General features: G+C 41.6%; 1 protein-coding gene across 9 annotated transcripts in view; it reads right to left on the bottom strand.

The window, feature by feature from the left end:
• Positions 1–19,525, bottom strand: part of SEMA4D (sema domain, immunoglobulin domain (Ig), transmembrane domain (TM) and short cytoplasmic domain, (semaphorin) 4D) — a 98,470-nt gene that overhangs the window by 78,683 nt on the left and 262 nt on the right. For 4 of the 9 annotated variants that reach the window (XM_014947619.1, XM_014947623.1, XM_014947618.1 and 1 more), the window contains exon 1: positions 19,249–19,307. The exons of 1 other annotated variant lie outside the window; for it this stretch is intronic. The gene's annotated coding sequence lies outside the window, so the exon portion shown is untranslated. Of the gene's footprint in view, positions 1–3,845; positions 3,888–19,248; positions 19,354–19,525 lie in introns of those variants that run through there. 4 more of the 9 variants (XM_014947617.1, XM_014947622.1, XM_014947614.1 and 1 more) reach the window with 4 other exon arrangements.

Raw genomic sequence — 19,525 nt, 5'->3', positions numbered from 1 at the left:
CCCCTCACCTAGAAAGATGCACAAAACCTGATCAGTTGGCACTGAGCTCAAGCAGCCTTCATTCTCCATCCTTGACTACTTCCCGAAATATCTTGTCTGCTTCTGTCATCCACAAATCCCAAGCAAGAAGGCAGATCCTATAGTAAGAGCTGTATGATTGCTAAGCTTGTAACTAGTAGCTTCTCAAATCAAAGAAACAGGTATAACCTGTTATTTCTTCTCCTCATGCACCCTCAAAATAACATCTGAACTTCAAGCAAATAGGGCTCTTCAGGATCCTGTCCTCCACTATGTTTCCAGACAAGAAAATTTGTATTTACACTATTAATAATGTAATTACTATAATTACTTATAATATATATTATTATATAGTATATAGTAGGTACTATAATATGTATTAATAAAGTAATATAATTACTTATATTTATTAAAAAAGCATTTTTGAAAGGCACAGGCATTTTAATTGACCGATGCCTTTAAAGTTTAAAGCAACATATAAAAGAAGAAAATGTAACAGGCATGAAAGTCAGCTTATGCACTCATTTTACTTTGGTCTTAGCACTAAAAGCTCTCTTATTGAGCTTTTTGAAAAATTCCCCCCTTGTTGTAAGATTCAAACTGCAGATTACTGTTTTCCACGTAACTTAATTTCACAATCACGAGTCTATCACCCAAAGTCCCATAAAGCTTTTGAAAACAAGCTTCTTCATTTTGTGTTTGGTTATGCCACAGCTCTCCCAGAGGCCAAACAAAACGTGGCACTTCAGCCAAGGCAGCCTTCCCCAATGGTTGTTTGCATCCCTGGAAGCTAAGGCACTGGGGCGACTTTGTCAGCATTATTTTTTACAAAACACTTTAACTGGGGAAGCCAGCATGCACCACTGGCTCCTGCTCTGGCATGTTGTGCTGTACAGCCCCATCTGGTCCTTGTCCTTGCTGCCTGAAGCGATGCCGATCGTTAAGTTTCACAGCAAGCTCTGGTGGACCTTATTTTACACTGATGAAGGCAAACAGCAATAACCAGGAGAATAATAGCTACTTTGTTCACACAATAAAAACAATGTGAAACTTCCAGGATCCTTCTGAACTGCTGAAATTGCTACATTTTACGGCACCAGCTAAAAAGCTCATCTAACAAAGCAAAGTCATAAAAGCGATCTTTGATATTTCCCGCTCCCATTCAGCCTCTCTTATAGCAGATGCCAACTACTTGGTTAGCCACATTTCATTAGTAAGAAAAACACAGTCAACTTTTCATGGTTTTAAGCATTTAGCTCTCAACTGAAAAATGAAGAAAGGAGATCTCTGTCCACTGTCCAAATCTGCAGCTACATTTCTTCAGCTTCCACTTCCAACTCTGCCACCAAAAAGCAGGAATTCTCAGTACACAAACGAAAACTGCATCACAAAAAATACTTTGCGAAAACAAGGGCTTGTAAAAAAACAAACAAACAAACAAAAAAAACAAAAAAACAAAAACCAAACAGCAGCTGTTTGTGTAAAAAGAGAGAAGCAGGGGCAGGGTACCTCCCGTTGTGGTTTTGACACCTTGGGCAGCCCAGCAGGTCTCTTTGGAAAGGCTTGATGGCAGGCAGCCCGTCAGCAGGCAGGGAGAAGGGCTGAGCTGCCCTGCAACACTGGTCCCTCTGCCCCTGGCTTCCAGAGCCTGCACAGCTCAGGGGAAAACTAATTACGTCAGGGACAGGTACAAAAGCAAAGGCAGGGTAATCTGTACTGAGGTAATTGCATTAATACACCAGGCCCCAGAAAGAGTGAGTTACACAAGATATCAGTCATGTGGCATCTGATTAGCTTGAGGAAAAAAAAAAAGGAAAAAGCAGACACAGCTACATACCCAGAGAGAAAATGGGGAGAGCAGCACCAAGCAAAGAGGGAGACACAAAAGACAGCTACTCTGGATCAGAAATATGAACTGTACCTTTCCCCAAAATTATGCCATGTGTTAGTTTTCAGCCATTCCGGTGAAAAGCAGGTCTGTATCATACACATCTCCCACCAATAGATGGGACCACCCCCTCAAATCACCCAGGCTGAGTGCAGGGAAAAGCAAACTGCACGTACAAAAATAAATCTCATCTTCCAGCAGCCCTGAAAGCCAAACCAAAACCAAGAAAAGCCTGTTACAGTGAACTCTTTCTGAGGAACCTACCACCTCCAGGCCAAATTCTGCTCTCCTGCCTGCACCCATCACATGCTTGCTGTGCCTCCACCCACAGCCACCACGTACTCAGTCATGACATTTTGCATTGAAAACCCCTTTCTCAACAAAGGTGATCTTCCTCAATTGAGGTATCTGATTCTTTGTCCACACCATGGTCTCACTTACTGAAAAAGCCTTCCCCATTCTGCACTCTATATTCTCACCTCTTACCATGTCTGCTAGCTGTTCGTCTCCTCAGATATAAATATATATACACACATCTATTTTCTTCTAGTAAGATGGGAAAAGTAATTTCAACACATCAAGCCTCAGACAGCACTACATGCCTAGTCATCACAAAGCAGCCCTGTCCTGATTTGAGGTAAAACAGAACCAACTTTCTGTTCAGTAATTTTACATCTTAGCTAGGCCTTTTCTAACTCTCTGAAATTAACAGTGTATTGTGGACAAAACTGCTCATTCTCAGAGTGATTAAGACCAATGTTGTACTTCATGCCAAGGAATTGTATGTAGAGAGGTTCTTGCTTTTACTTACAGCATTTTTAGAAGCATAAAAGATTATTCTGATATCTCCTAAAAAGCAAATTTTACTCTTGGTTTGGCATTTGTTTTGCATATATTTGCAAACAAGATCCTACTGATTTTGGATTTGTGTGGAGTGAGTTCCACTCATTTATTCAAGCAAACTTCGGTGACGCTGATAATCAAGGTACGGTTAACTTTAAAAAGAGTAAAACCAGAAGAAGCATATACTACTTATGCAACACATACCCTAAGTTTTAATAAAAAAAACAAAAACATCATCATGGTTTAATAAAAATTTAGATTTAACCAGAAAACCTAGTAATACCTTCCAGAGCACAACCACAACTGAGATCTCTCCCTGTCCCCTCTGCCTATTATTTATTCTTCTCATTTCAGCATGGCTGTTCTTTGGGAGAAAAATACTGATACTCAACTGCTAGTTACTTATATAAACACATATTATTCTGCATACACTAATACAAATCACTTTAAAGTCTTCAAAATTGACCTCAAGTTTTAAACTATGGTTTTGTAAACTCAGTGTAAACAAAGCAGCTGCCTATTCAGCAACAATTTACACAATACACTCATCAAAGGGTTTTTTCATTCATTCTTTGTATTTCAGCTGTACGACAATAGGAAACACACAGAATCTACCTACAACCAAAAAAGACAGCTTCCCAATAGTTTGTATCACAACACTGTGTCACTTGCTCAAGCATTGCTTGTTTACAGGGACGACATCCACATGCGTGTGTCTGAGTACTTTCAAGCTAGATCGAGGCTATTACATAAATTAAGAAAACTAGCCAGAGAAAAGAGATCCTTCTCACATGTACACATAAACATAAGATCACTTACAATTAATCTCCACATAGGTAATATGCTTCACAGTCCCAATCTGCTAAGTAATTCAAACACCTTCAATGTTAGCTGTGATGCAATGAAATCAGTCCGTCTACAGGGACACCATCATATTAAACCTGATTTGGAGCCATCATTTTGCAAGTTAAGACAATTATTTTCTGCTGCTACTAAATTATTCCCTATGTAACGACGAATTTACTTGATAAAGAATCTTTAAATGAGCTTTCAATTTATGCTGCCTTACAAAACATCTAAAAAATTAATTTCTTACCTGCAACCAAAGCTGCATGGCTGTTCTCACAACTCTCTCACAAAGACCGTAGCAAAAGATTGCCTTAAGCAGTTGGCAATGGCCTGAATTTAGTCATCAAGTAATGAGTCTGCAACAAAAATAATGACTGCATGGCAGTAGCCTGCTGGATATAAATCCCTTTGCTGATTAAAACTAGATTTTGGATCAATATTAAAACAAAAAACGCCAATACTATCTGAAAAGAGTGGCAAGAACAAAAAGCATCAGTGCTCGTCTCACTAGCTACACAGCAGGATGCAAATTAGTACTAAGCTGTTTTATATTTAAGCAAGTGTAAAAATAAGAATATAGAACAGAGAACACTTAGCTCTATGCAGTCAGATGCAAGTGTTTAACGCTTCACCATGCAAGTGGTGAAAGAGAGAACAATGCTCAGAAGCAGCAAAATAAACGCTACACGTTTTGTGAGTGTCCCCCTCCATCTCCAGCCCTGCTTACCCTTTCCTCCCCTAAGGCTTCAGTTCTTGGTTAACATCTCTCCAGCTGAAAATAACTGCCTGCCTCCAAAAGGCATCTCAGACAGTGTCACTCCTTAATCAGCGGGAGGACAGCTGAGTGACGCAAGGCATTTCCACCTTCCCCCTGGAGTCTGCCCAAGGCACTACTGCAACAGCAAGAACTAAAATGACTTAAAATGTGATGCTCTCTGCTAATGAGAACTATATTCCAATTAAGGCCGCCCTCCAAAGGATCGATCAGTGTAGCCTGCATACAAACTGCAGGGAAAATCCATTTGTAGAAATGAACTCACAATACTTCTGGTGTACCTAGATACATATATGCAAGCAATAATCAATTGTGTTATTTTCATATTTTTATCACAGGGTGAACATGGTAAGAAGCAGCAGTATATTTGCAAGTTATCATGCCCTAGTAGAGGAAGGATACCAATAAAGTTACACTAGATTTACAAAATGGGATTAATTTACCTCTCTGCACAAATACTTTAGAATATAAAACTAGATTGGAGAGGGGAAAAAACATGCCTGTGGGCTTTGCTAATACACTTGCAATGGGTATATCGAGAAGGAAATGTGTGAACCAGAATAATCCAAAATGTAGCTTTCGTCAGATCAGTAACGCGTGATATAGTTTCACCCTAGAACAAAACATCAGCCTCTAGAAATTGCACAGATGTGTTTCTTCAAAAAAGTCATCTTCTCTTCCCTACTTCACGCATTTACTTGAAAAAGAAAATCTAGACATGATCACAGAATGATTAGAGCTGGAAGGGATCTTAAAGATCACTGAATTCCAACCCCCCTGCCATGGGCAGGAACACCTCCCACCAGACCAGGTTGCTCAAAGCCCCATCCAGCCTGGCCTTGAACACTTCCAGGGATGGGGCATCCACAACTTCCCTGGGCAACCTGTTCCAGTGTCTCACCACCCTCACAGCAAAGAATTTCTTTCTAGTATCTATTCTCAGTTCCCCTCTCTCAATTTAAAAACATTACCCCTCATCCTATCACTACACTCCCTCAATAAAGCGTCCCTCCCCATCTCTCCTGTAGGCCCCCTTTAGGTACTGGAAGGTCATTATAAGTTCTCCCCACCATCCTCGTTCTCAAAGGGACACCAAAATCATCTTTTCTCTGAGGACACTAAAATCCGATTGTTGTTTCTTTTTACCCAGTTTTCCATCCTTCCCAACTCTGTGGCCTTGCTAGTTATCTGCTCTTGGCGTTTGACGGAGTGCCAGGCAGCTCAGACCTGTGGCTGACGCTCGCATTCCCTGCCCCACACCCATTTCATTTTGCAGTTTATTCAATACACTGGCAACAGCTGCTGCCCCCTTGTCTCTCTCCCGGGCCTCTGGGATCCGTAACTGCAGCAAGGCTTACAGGAAGTAATTTTCAGGTACAACAGGCAAAGGCCCAGCTCAGTGGCTGGATGCAGCAGGACTACAAAAGGTACCTTTAAGCCGCTCTTCCAAATTCTGCTTCTTGTCCTTCCATTAAGGCTTCCTCCAACTATGCTATAAAGTTCCCTAGGAAGGGACTGTGTCTCCCACACGTGTTTATGTATCATAAACTCTTAACACACCAAAGCTCTGCTTGGGGCCCTCAAATGCCACCAGGATACAACAGCCCTGGCAGTACCATAAAACCATCAATTACACTTGAGTCTAGGGTCTTCAGATTTTGCAGGAAATGGAAGTCATTAATTGAGGAAGTGACAAACTCCGTCCTTTCCCAACCCTCAAGTCTCTCCTTTCCACACAAAGGAAACTACCTAATTTGGCTATATTAGACAAGGTTTGATTGTTGGGATGAAAGTTTCAGGAGCCTTCATAATCTCCTTCACAACCTCTCAAAGATTCAGTTAAATCTCTGTTTGCTTTCTTCTCTGCTTCCTGAATGTTTTTCAAAGCTCACATTTCCATCAACTATAGAAGATTAAACTGCCTTGGGTCATTCACATCACAGTCACACAGAAACCTTTAAACCTTTTCACACAAACTTTGAAAAACAAGTATAATTAGGTTCTAAAAGTAACGCAAGGAGTTTTGAAAATGGAGAAAGCAACACTTGCTTTGGGAAATCCAAAATAAGAAGTGCTCTATATCCTTAAAACGATCATAGGCACAAAGAAATTTAAGAAATGGAAAAAAACACAGCAACAATGTAAGTAAAGAAAGCTTGACTGCAAATTTTGCTGAGTGCTTAAAACATTCAAGTCAAGAAGCAAATAAACTGCATTATTTCAGTAGACACAGGCGAAATGGGGAAATGCTACTGAAAAACCCACATTTTTAAGAGTTTCCTGTTCAACTAGACCACTTCCTTGATTAATCAATGTATTCCTGTAAGATGCATGTCTATGTGACCCCCATGCGTGACACACGCTACACAATACGCATTAAAGCTCACAAACACGTTTTTGATTCCACAGATTGCCACGACCAACGTAAAGCTTCTTTACTGACCTTCACTGCTATCACAGTTTCTTCCCCTTTACCAGTTTCAGAGACAGGCTGTTCCACACGTCTCTCAGAGAGATGTGAAAGCCTGAGTTGCTGACCTCAGGCTCTGGACCAGATCGCCCTTGTCCTCCTGCCAAAGAGCTGAGCAGGGGATTACAGCCACAGTCCAGAGGAGTTCCACAACTACTGCACCTCACCCTCAGCTGTTTCAGTGAACTCCCACATCCACCCTCCACAAAGCCCGACTCCGACATAAGCACAGTGCTTTACTCCTGTGAGTAGCCCACTGACTGACAGCTGGGCTAACAGGACACAGCCTCTGCTGAATTCTGCGTCTTGCTGCGCTTTTCATGACAGCAAACAGTTTCCACCCTCCTGCTCCCTGCCTCTGACACAAACCCAAGCACCGGAAATCGTGATATAAATCCAAGGTTTTGAAGGATTGTTGCACAAACTTTAGAAAACATAACAGAGCCCCAGAAAAGACAGTCGTTACACTGTTGGCACTGCGCTGAACACTGCGTGCCCTGCCTCTCATTCTGCACACTTAACCCTCTGGCACACATCCCGCTGTTGGTTCAGTGTGATGAGTCTGGAAAATCTGTGCCAACGTGGCTATCTGTAGCACATCATTTGCAAAGAGAACAGATGGCTATGTGTACATTTGTTGTACATGACAGCATTAGGAATTTTAGGCAGCCAAAAAGCAAACTTTATGTACAATTCTTCTTTGTCCTCGGTGCAAGAAATGCTATGCATATAACCTGATTTACATAACCTACATATACTAACTAGTCACTAAAAATTAACTAAAATACAACTTTGCTCTATCCGTGTAAATACATAAACAGTTTGACACCAAGATTTTGACTAAAGTGGTTTTAATTTTAATGAAGCCTGAATTCTAAGCCCCATGGGATACAATTGTCCTTAAAAACAAAGTATCAAGAAAGTTTTTATCAACTACATTAATTTATTTTTCCTCTAGGAAATGAAACATCTAGACTTAAAACTAAATTGAATTTTAGCTACAGCTTTTCATTTTGAGTGAAAAGAAATAATCCTCCAGTTTCATTAGAGTTTTGGCCTTCACATTCCTATGGTCAGGATGACTCAGGAAACAATAAAGTTGCTTGTTCCAATGTCAGGCAGTACCCACCTGACATTGTTCTGGTTCACAATAGTAGAAACAGTTCCATCAATACATTTTAAAAAAAATGAATTGCTGAAAGAAATACAGTGCCTCAGAACTCTGTATTTTTCCTCTTTGAATGCTGAAAATGGTAGGCATCATTATTGTCAGTATCTCGACAATAAAACTTCATTTTTTCTTGCTTCCCACAAGAATATTAATGTATACCAGTACTAGACAGTATGGTCTACAAAATGCTTATGGCTTTACTGTCAATATTTGATTAATTTTAACCCTAACCAAAAGTTCCTCCGTCTGTGAAGGGAAGGCACACTTATAGGTAGGTGGCAATGTGCAAAGAAAAAAGTAACAGCATGTTGCGAGGAAACTAAATGTAGCATCTCAGTATTAACAATTTTAAAGCGTACAAAGCCTTAAAACTCAAGGCTTGAACATCTTGAACTCATGTAATCGCAAAGGATTTTCAACACCACAGAAAGGATCTCTAAAAAGCCTACTGGAGTTATTTGATTACATCTGAAGAACTTTTGAAGTCACTGCAGCAATCACAACCCTATAAGGACATCTAAATAAACATGTTCACGGTGCTACTGGATGCAATTAAAATACTGCATTACAAATCCACACCACTCTTAGTGAAACCACTAAAACATTTTTCAGGAGCCAACATAAAAACATGCAAATTCTGAACAAAGGCTACAATACTATCTCCTGCGTACATATCTATTCCAGCTGAGCTTTAACCCAGACAAACACTTCAGGATCTGACTGCAAAGACTCCCCAGACATCGTGGTCTGAACGCTCAAGTCCAGAGCTGCAGTAGCACCTTACCAACTGGAGCCATGTGTTCAGATCATCAGGGTCTGTCCCCCATTTTACGTAACCATTGACAAACTTCAACAGGCACTTTCAAGATCCTTAATTTTTGACAACTCTGTTATCCCCACCTCTACACATCTCTGCCTTTTAGGAAGTTTCCAATAATATTATTTATCTGGAGTTTGCTTGTTGCTATTCTCTCAGTGATGAAACAGGACATAAACTCTCACAAAGCTCCGAAACAAGTTTTCAGGACCCTAAAATAGTGGTTAAAATTTTAGTTGTAAATTATAAAGAAGCAAGCTAACAAATAAGGTTTTCTTCCTTCAAGCACTGATCCAATCAACTCCCTACACTGCATGACAGCTATGGGAGTGCTCTTCCACCCCATCACAGAAGCTGGCAAAAACTTCACTGCTTTTCTTCTCTGGCAAGTAACCACTAGAACAAATCCGCCTTAGAAAAGGAGCGGGGGGGAGTGATTTTGGCACTTCTCTGAGAGCATTCACAGAATGGCAGGGGTTGCAAGGGACCTTCAGAGGTCATCTAGTCCAACTCACCTGCCAAAGCAGGTTCATCTAGAACAGGTTGGACAGGCAGCACATCCAGGCAGGTCTTGAATATCTTCAGAGAAGTAGACTCCACAACCTCTCTGGACAACCTGACTCAATGCTCTGTCACCCTCAAAGTAAAGCCGTTTTTCCTCACGTTGAGAAAGAATTTCCTGTGTTCCAGTTTCTGCCTGTTGCCCCTTGTCCTGTTGTTGGGCACCACTGAAAAGAGTCTGGCCCTCTCCCCTTGACACCATTTTTCATAAGCATTGATGAGATCCCTTCCTAATCTTCTGTTCTCCAGGCCAAACAGGAACAGATCTCTCAGCCTTTCCTTGAAAGAGAGGTGCTCCATTCCCTTGATCATCTTTGTAGCCATGAGAATCAGCTTCTTGATGATCTGCATCAGATCATCTTCTTCCATCAGAAGACAAATGACCACGTTCTTCATGGGTGTGACTGGAAACAGCAGCATCATGTCTTGTATCCAGGTGGTAAGGAAACTCAATCCAATAGTTGTTTCAGCCTTAAAATGCAGTTGTTTAACTCTGGTTAAAATGAAGAGTTGCCAAAACAATGCCTCATCCTCTGACTATTAAGAGAAGGAAACAAAAAAAACAAAAGACTAACTAATCCCTAACCCCACCTTTCTGATTCATGAAAATGATGGAGAATGCTGTAACTGTGCCAAGAAGTCCATTTGACATACAGGCATGCCATCAGGATGACCTCTGTATGCTGCTGCTTTTCAAAAACTTATTTGGATCCCAAGCAAGCAACAGTAGTTTCTCTTATTTCACAGGGTAGCCAGAAGCACTTACTCATATCACAACAGCTACTTGAAAACCATTCCCAGTGCAAAATTGCGTGGATTAAGAACAGCATCAATATCCATAGCTAGCCTGGATGAAAAAAAATACTTCACAATGCTTTTTAATTTTTCCTCCAAGTTTTCTTTTTCCCTTTCTCTTTATAATGGAGAACATCCTTATAAATATCCCAGTAACATCAACTTTCCAGGTGCGTTTGCACAGTTGTTATGAACTTTTCACAGTAACTAACTAGGTCTTTCAGTACTAAAAACTTTCTCAAGGAATGTTAAGAATTTGTACAAGAGCAGCACGAAGGGCCCTTCATGGTCCCAGCAGAAGCAGCATGTGAATAACCATACAGTATACTCAGCCTTAGAAATTCAGATGGAACAGTACACCTGTAGCAATGAAACTCTCTGTTTTGGCAACCATAGCCAGCCTTGTCCACTTAAACCACACTAGATGTGATAATACCTGACCTAACAGAGAGCATTTCTTTCACAGCACCACTACCTGGCCACCACAGCATGAAGTAAAATACCTTCAAGAACACCCAGGTGGGGCAGAGGAGGGAGAGATGGGAAGATGCACCGAGCATAAACACACTCTTCCACACAGTTTGAAAGCCAACAGCAAGCCTGAGTTTCTGCAGGAACAGCTTGTTCTCCCCACTAGCATCAGACTTTTGTGCATCAGCCATTAAACTGCTTAAGAGACTATACTTCAGGGTATATCTCACGTTCCTCCTCTTTAAAAGTAAGTTTTATCCAACAGAGAGTTAGGTTTTTTTCTGAAACCCTTCTAGCAGAGACACAAATATCCTTGCATAATAGACTTCAAGTATAATTTTGGTACGAAATACAATAATGTAAATAAATAGCAACTAAATTGGTAGAGCGATGTCAGTGCGACTATGATCAAAGTCATATAGCTATCTCCAGAACAACACATTTGCCCCAAAATGTCATGTGGAAATCTACCAAATGGGGAAGGGACAGCTTCATTCCCTATAAAACCTCCCCACTCCAGGGAATGTAAGGGATATTGTTAAAATGAAGGTTCTAGTTAAAGCTTTATATTTGCAATGTTTAAAAGGTTTTCCCCTCCTTTTTGTATCTTTAATCAAAAGCTATAAATATATAAGTGATGGCAGTTGCCATGGAAATATGCAGACCAAGATCTCTCTGTGGGAACCTCAAAGCTCCCCTCACCACTGAGCGCCCTGTAATGAAAGGGTCACATTAACACCTCTGACTCTGAAAGCCCATTTATTGCATAGAAATCAGTACAGTTGACTCCATTCACCCTCCACAGACAAACACTAAACACTCCTGCTCAACGGATTTTCTGTTGCCCTCGCCCCTTGCCCTGGACACACTCCCAGACCTATTTCGGCACCGTCCTTCAGACAGCAGCAAACTGATCTTCAGCGCATACAGCCTTCTCAACAAACACTAAGCAGATATCAGAGAGTGCAAAGGCCATCAGATGCTTCACCCGATCAAAAGCATCATTTCATGATCTGTCAAGAGATTTCTTCTTCTAAAGCAATTGACATATAGTAAATCTGCATCCTATTCCAGAAGATGAATACATAGTTATGAAGAAAAACAGAGGCAGACATGCAGCGACAGGAACTGAACTCTAATAAAAGTCAACAATCAAATTAGAGAACAGAAGACAGGCTCTGAATAATGGTTACATTTTCCCCTGGTGGCTGTCAGTACTAAAGCACGCCAAAGCTTTTAAAGCTCCATGGAATTCCTGAATATTAGCATATACCATTTGATGCACAATCAATTTATGCACATAGGGGGCCCATTTCAGGGCACATGCAAGCAGTTCCTTTTTTTTTTTAAGGAAAAAAAAAAATTGCTTCCAAATAGGCACATTCAACCACTTCAGAACACCTCCTTATCAGCACCTTAATTCTGTGAGCAAATACACACATTTAATTGACACAGCCATATGTGTTTCTACGAAACAGGGATTTATGTCACACAGCCCCGCCATTGCAATAATAAATCCCTTAGACACATGAGATTCAGGATACACATAGAATTACCTATTTGCATATTTGAAGGAAAAACTATTTCAGCAGTATCCCCCCTCGTTGAAAATAGCTAGTCAAGTATTTCTAAAGAATTAATATGCTGTGAACATATACATATGAGTTGGTTCTTTTTTTTTTTTTAATTCTTTGAGAAGACAGAATTGCACAGAGAGGAAAGCCTATGAAAAAGTCTGCCTTACGTATTTATCATACAACCCCTCACAACTACTTTCTGTGCAAAAGAAGTGAAATGAAAAGGCCGTTCTATGCCTCGCTTACCTAGCAAATAATCAGGATGATCTTTCAAGACAGTTTATCAATTTCACCAACACAAGTAAAAACCTAGTCAGATTCAACTGAATAATAAGCTTATTTCAATAGGGCCAAGCATCTAAACATGTATCTGTAGATTTTTAACAATCCCAGTAATTTCAAGAAGAAAAAGGCAGGCATTCTCTCATCTAAATATGACTAGATCTTAACAGGGGAAAAAAAAATTAATTCTTACTCCTTAGCAAAAGACAGATACTTTTTAATGGCTTTGCAGGGGGTTGGTTTTTTTGTTTGTTTTGTTTTAGGTTCTTGTCGGGGAGAGCAGCTATTAGTTATATCAAAGTTACTTATTTTCTTCACATCTACAGTTCTGATGGACAACTAATTTTCTAACAAATGAACCCTTCAGGTAAGGTACATTCACAGCCAAACAGGAAGGGGATCTGTGTGTACACACATATGCATCTCTAGCAAATCCTCAGTAATTATACAATTGCTCTGTGGAAACAGGAATGTGTAATTTCTTGCCTCTGGCTGTTTTACACACTTTTTGTTAAAAGAAAAATAGCGACGGGGGAGAGGAAAAAAAACCTTTGAGCACAACATTGCTCCAGCAGACTTCTATATACAAAATGACAAACTAAATCCTTACTGCCCTGTTACTACTGCAGGTTTTTTTGGGGGGGTTGGGGTTTGGTTTTTTTTTGAGAAGTAACGAGAGCATTGTTGTGCAGGGCCCCTGTTCTACAAGTAAACCTCTAAAGGCACATCCCCAACCCACCCACACAAACCTGCTAGCAAGGTCAAGGCCCTGATTATTAAGTTCTGTGTGCAGAACACTCCATGGTTTTTAAATGCTTTGTAGATGATTCTTACCATATTCAAATTAAGTACAGATTTACACACAGATATATCTCACAGCTCTGTACTACCTGTCTGTATTCCTATCACTTTCCCAATTTTACCAAATGGTCCAGTTGGCCCAAAAATGGGCATAGTATCTTTCCATAAACTCTGTCTTCCTTGCATTCCCGGTTAGTGAAAGGAATCTTACCTGGCTTCACTGAACAGACTTGCATTAGCAACCGGGATTTTATTTCTTCAACGCGATTTAATAAATGTGTTCTGAATGAATTCAATCATTACTGGATGAGGAAAAAGCACATAGAAGGGTATCTGTAAAATATCAATATACATTCTTAGGAGTGACTATAGCTCAAACAAACCAGCGTTGCGCATGTGCACGTGGCAGTCCCCAACACCACAAGGCATAGCCAGTTCATTCTTTCTTACTGTCATGAGAGACGACTTGCAAACTTGCAAGGTACAATAAGGCAGTTAACAGAGATAAATTACCACGTTTGATGTGTCCTCACACAAACTTTGATCAGCCAATTTTATACTAATCAATAAAAGAGACAGCTAGTTCCTCCTGAAGTATTTCAAACTTGAGAGTTTAACTACAACAAACCTAAGCAAAGCCAAGCATAATCTCAATGACCTGGTTTAAGACATAAATTCATAGCACACTTACCTTTAAAAAAAAAAAAGGCTATATTGTTCCATTCTCCCCAGAACGCATCAAATTTGCAATGAACGAGAAGTCAAATACAAATCCAAGAACTTCAACATCTCTAGGTCTCTTCCCTACATCCTGCATTGTTTTTCCAGTAAAAAGTAATTATCTCTTTCAGTGGAAATAACAAAGACATTCTTTTTCTTAAAAAAATAGCCTCAGCTTTTCTATGCATCTCTTTGTATATATTAAGAGAAAGTTCATAAAGCATCATTTGTTTATTAAAAAAAAAAAAATCAAGCAAAATCGACCACATACATATAAAAAATAATTAATTGGGGCAAGAAGAATGTCTGCTTTATATCAGGGGAAGCACAGTTAAAGCCTGCCCTTGACAATACTCTTGAACAAAGAAAGAATTATAATCACGTTTCATGCATTTCCCCCTTTTCCTCCCGCTCTGCTACTTGTGATGCATGCAAATCTGTCCATACTCCAGCACAGGGGAACACCAGCCTCCCCACTCCGTCTCACCTCGTTGCAGTCGTGGCAGATCTGCTTTAGCTTCCAGACACCGGTTGGTATCTGCTGCATGCCAGCAAAGAGCTAACAGAGTTTGCAGAAGCTTCTACTCTCTTGCCTACTTTCCCAGCAGAAATTCCTGCCTCCATAAACTTTCCCCTGCTTTGCATATCCTCTTCTGTCTCCCAGCTCAGTTGAGTAATCAGGTGCATTAAGAAGGCCATGATTTCCCAGCCTGCTCACATACATTTCCTAGTCACTCTGGTATCAGTGCTCCATCACCTACACATCTGCTCAGCGTGCACAGCCCCGCACAGGAACACGCAAGCCAAGCTCCTCACAATGCTCCATCCTCTGCTCTCCTCCCAAGCCCCCACCATGGTGCCAAAAGCACCCTTCACAGGGAGAGAACCTGCCTGTCCTTGCAATGAGGCCAACGGGTACTAATTTTGCAGCACAGTGTTCAATCCTCTTTCGCCTGCCTCATATATAGGCTAATACTAATTTTTTAAGAGGATCAATGCAGAAAATGCCTGGTGGATTAGGAGTTCACTGCTGTACATGAGCAGAGAGAAAAAGAAATAGGTATTATTTCTAGATTACCAACCAACTTGTTCTAAACTTCACATGCGGGCTTCAATTAACTTTTTATTTTCCTTAGAAAAGTTCCTTATCTGGTCACATCTACAGTCCAAGCTTTTATTAATTCACCATCTGTTTTGTTTCCCCCTCGGGCATTGTAAGAACATACTCTTGAACTAAAGGCTGCTGTTTGGTGCTTTTGAATACTTGTCAATAATCTCAAGAGTCGCAGGACTGCAAACACCATGCATGCCTCCTCATTGAAAAAAAGCCTTTTTGGATTTTTCCCTCCTACACCCCACCATAAAAAAAAAAATAATAGAGCACTAAAAGTAAGTTTTTTCTTATTTACTCATGCCATTCTCAGAAACATGTTCAGGTACCCGGAAGCCTAGCACAGCACAGCTTGGTGTAAGGTGCGAGCAGGAGGGGACCGAGCAGCCAGGTCAGCAGAAGTGGAGCCCAACACCCTTCTTAGGACAGGCACTAACGTCCCTTGCAGCAAAGGCAGGCTGCAGCAACACCTCCAGAAAGCTGAGCAGCCTTTGGAACTCCTGGAACTTTACAGGTAGATAAAAGACAGAACATAAAAGCTTTTTGGCCAGAACACAATTAAATTCAAGACCTGGTTAATCCAGTTCTGGACAGCAAGACCTGTAACTTCCCCATTTGAGATGGCACATATTAGCTTGAAATATGAGGTGCTACTTTTTGTTTTGTAACTGAACAGCTGTGGCAACAGAAAGAGTCATTTTCTTTCCTTTCATTAACTCATCTAAAAAACGAAGACAAAACCTTCATATCAGAGGGAAAACAATTCAAACAGCTTCCACCCAGCCTGTACAGCTACATGAACACGCAGGTGAGTTAACTCTACAGACGACAGCTGGGGCAACATCCTTTTGATGTTCACAGGCTCCTCTTGGTACGCAACCACTCGTATGCTGAACCAAAAAGCAACTCTGCAGCTACCTTCCTGCATCTCAAGACCCCAGTAAAACAAGTGGGACTTTACTCATTCTTTTCAATACACTTCCACCTATCTACGTAGACGCTCAAGCACGGGACTATGCAATGATATATGAAGGAGGCCTTTTATAATGCTGCTTTATCATTGGAGAAATAACCAGTGAGATGGGAGGAGGGGGAAAACTTCAGAGAAAGAAAAATCAAATGAAACGGCCAAAAGCACTTCCCAGCTGGGCAACCCAGCCCCCCAACTGGGCACACTTTTCCTCAGCTAACTAAACATGGCATACAACAACTAAGGATTAGGCACAAAAAACACCTCAAACCTCTTGAATATTACCACAATAATGGAAATCTGAATTCTTATTTTAAACTTCCAACACAGTAATTTATACATACATGTGAAAAAAAAAAAAGGAACCATAAACAGATAACTCAGGGAAGTTTATGACCTCCCTTGCTTCTTTCTGTTGTCACATTTAAGTGTGACATACTTATTGTCACATGCTACCTGGAATATATTACTGTTCTGTGCATTTTTCTAGCACTAAAACATTATGAAAAATTCTCTCAATCATGTCTACAAGTAATTAAACCTCAGTTTAGTGGGAAGTGTAGTAGATCAGCATCCATTCATGAATAACTTGAAAAGTAGTTTACTACTTTAATAACTTTTTACAACTCATTTGCATCATAGAATAACATGAATATTTACAAGATCCAATACTTAGAAGCACTGAAGGCTTACAAGAAGTGTTAGTCAACCTTGGCAATTTCCTTCTCTGTCACTACTCACTTCAAGGTACCTCTGCACAGCAAAAAGTGAGATAAAAAACCTCATCCCTGAACATTCAGGGGAAAAAATTTGTTTCCTAAATAAAGTCAATAAAGTCCCTATTGCAACAATTGTGGCTTGAGATTCCATTTATTCCTGGAAAAAAACAAGATCTAAACCAAAACATTTGAGGAGTTCAGAGACAGCATAAAATCTTGTAGCTTTTCTACCACAGTTATTTCCACTGATTTAAGTGACACTCCCACTTTGAAAGTCACTCTTAAAGCACAACCACCTACCAATTTATCCAATGCCTTTGGCAAACTAGGTGGCATATGGAAGTATTGAATCTAATGCTAGCAGCCCAGATCAAGAGTTAATTTTGGCATGACTGAAAGAGACCTCCGGTTACTTCACTGCAAGGAACTATCTAAGTCAACCTAAGTCAAAATGTTAATTCAAAATACACACACCCCTAAGATGGCTGGGAGAGAGTGTGAGAGCGTGCAGCAGAGTGAGCACAGTGCAGGCTCCAACTACCACCAGATCACAGACCCTCTCGAGAGGTCTCCAGCTCCTCCCCAGTAAGGGACTGCACCAAGTAGGTAACTCTGAAGCCCAGGGGCTCAGGAGGCAGGCCAGCAAGGGAAGCACCATGGCATCCACATCATCTCTCCTTCTGGCAAGACCTCTAAGGGGTGTAACGCCATACCCTTTCAGCAGGGCACAGCTGTACCCACACGAGCAGGTTAACAAAAGGTTATCAACTGTTTAATGTAACAGTTGTTTATACCGGGGGAAGAAGAGTGGCCTGAATCATAAGAGGGCAACTCAGCACGTATCACAGAATCACCATGGTTGGAAGGGACCTCTGAGATCATCGAGTCCAACCGCAAAAAAAACCAACCAAACAAACAAAGAAACAACCAACAACAAAACAAAAAATACGAATTAAACAAAGTCTCCGGTCTTATAGTTCTGAAATAAATCCACTCACATCCAACGCTTTGTTTTCTGTGGAAGGAGCTAAAACCCTCCCCACCAGCTACAATGGCTTTTGTCTCTTTAAAAAAAAAAAAAAAAAAGCAACAACCAAACAAAACAGCTATAGACCCATTTTGAGAGGTGTGATTGCAAGCAGCTTTTGTCAGCAGACTCTAGCAATCCCTGACCACCACAAAGTGTACATAGAGCAATTACTTTGAGGGGGGGTGTAGGGTGCAAATTATTTCCTCTGTAGGCCAAGAGATCCCAGTAGAGACAGACTTCATTTGTCAATCCAGCTCCGCAACTACAAAGCTTTTTTATTTTTTTTTTCCATTTGACAAACATACATGTAGAAACCTATTCCCTAGCCACTCATTTGCTTTCAATGGAGAAGAGCTGCCTGTGCCTCATCTCTGCTACCTGGAAGAATGCAGAATGCCTGTCCACAGCCTGCTCACCCTAGACAGCACACCACGTTCGTACACTTCCCTGGCACGGCAGGAAATATGGTACGTGCAAGGCTACTCTGTCCACTCTCTTACAATACCCAGTTTGGGAATGGTACTCCCAACTCCAGCGTGGCCTCCGCGTTCGCCATCCACACAGGAGCAGCTCTGGCTGCCAAGAGGTGCACTGCACAACCACCTCAGCTCACCCTCCTAATAAAAGAAGTCATTAAACAGTTCTCCAACAAAACCTCCGTGTAGGCATCCGAAAGGGAGCATGAGATCAGTAGCTATTTCTGAGCCTGACGGTCATAAAGCCATCAACAGCCTACAGCTAATTGTTATAGGAATTTTAATTATTTTTTTTAATAAAAAAAAAAAGCTTTACTACTTCATTGATTTCCAGAGCCTACTCTAAGTACTTGGGTGTCACAGACTCAAAGGCGATGCCTCACATTTTTCAGATGAAGTATCTCCTTGCAGGAGGTACGGGGTGACAAATGACAGGAGGCAAGAGGGAGGCAGGAAGATGTTTCAGCGTGAAACCAAAGAGCAGACATAGGAAAAAAAAAAAAAAAAATCCCTTCAACCTGCAGATCCACGAGGCTCTTCTCCCACCCCAGGGCAGCCACAAGCTGTTGTTCTGATATCACTGTGTTAGATCCCAAGACTCTTAATGCCTCAGACAGTGCCACATAACAAAAAAAAAAAAAAAAAAAAAAAAATCTCTTCAACCTGCAGATCCACGAGGCTCTTCTCCCACCCCAGGGCAGCCACAAGCTCCTGTTCCCCTCCCTGCTCACGTAAGGCTGCAACAATAAAGTTGCCATCGCTGCGTTCACCCACTCCCTCCTTCCCCGCACGGCCTCTGGGGCGCGGAAAGGGCCGCCAAACCGCACCTCGGCCTGACGACCCGCACCGGGCACCCCCTCACCAACAGCTGGCGGGCGCGCAGAGAGACTCCCCGTCTCTTTACCTATCCCTTGGGAAGCGGCACTCCGACCCGCTCCGAATCCTCCTGACAGCCGCCAAACAGCACAGCGTGGCACGGCTCTTCCCGACGCCCTCCGCCGGCACCCTGCCGCTGTGCGGGACGGCGGTTCCGGGCGGGCCGCAGCCGCCCCCCTTCAGGTGCTGCCGCCGAAGAACGACACCCGGCTTAGAAACGACGGGGCTGAGGGGAAAATCGCCCCGCACCCGCCCTCCCGCGCCCGCCGGCAGCCCCGGCCCCGCCGCCGCGGCAGGTGCAGGCA

The sequence above is a fragment of the Calidris pugnax genome, unplaced genomic scaffold (assembly GCF_001431845.1).
Source record: "Calidris pugnax isolate Ruff unplaced genomic scaffold, ASM143184v1 scaffold156, whole genome shotgun sequence".
Taxonomy (NCBI): Eukaryota; Metazoa; Chordata; class Aves; order Charadriiformes; family Scolopacidae; genus Calidris; species Calidris pugnax.
This window is presented reverse-complemented; position numbering and strand designations above follow the sequence as displayed.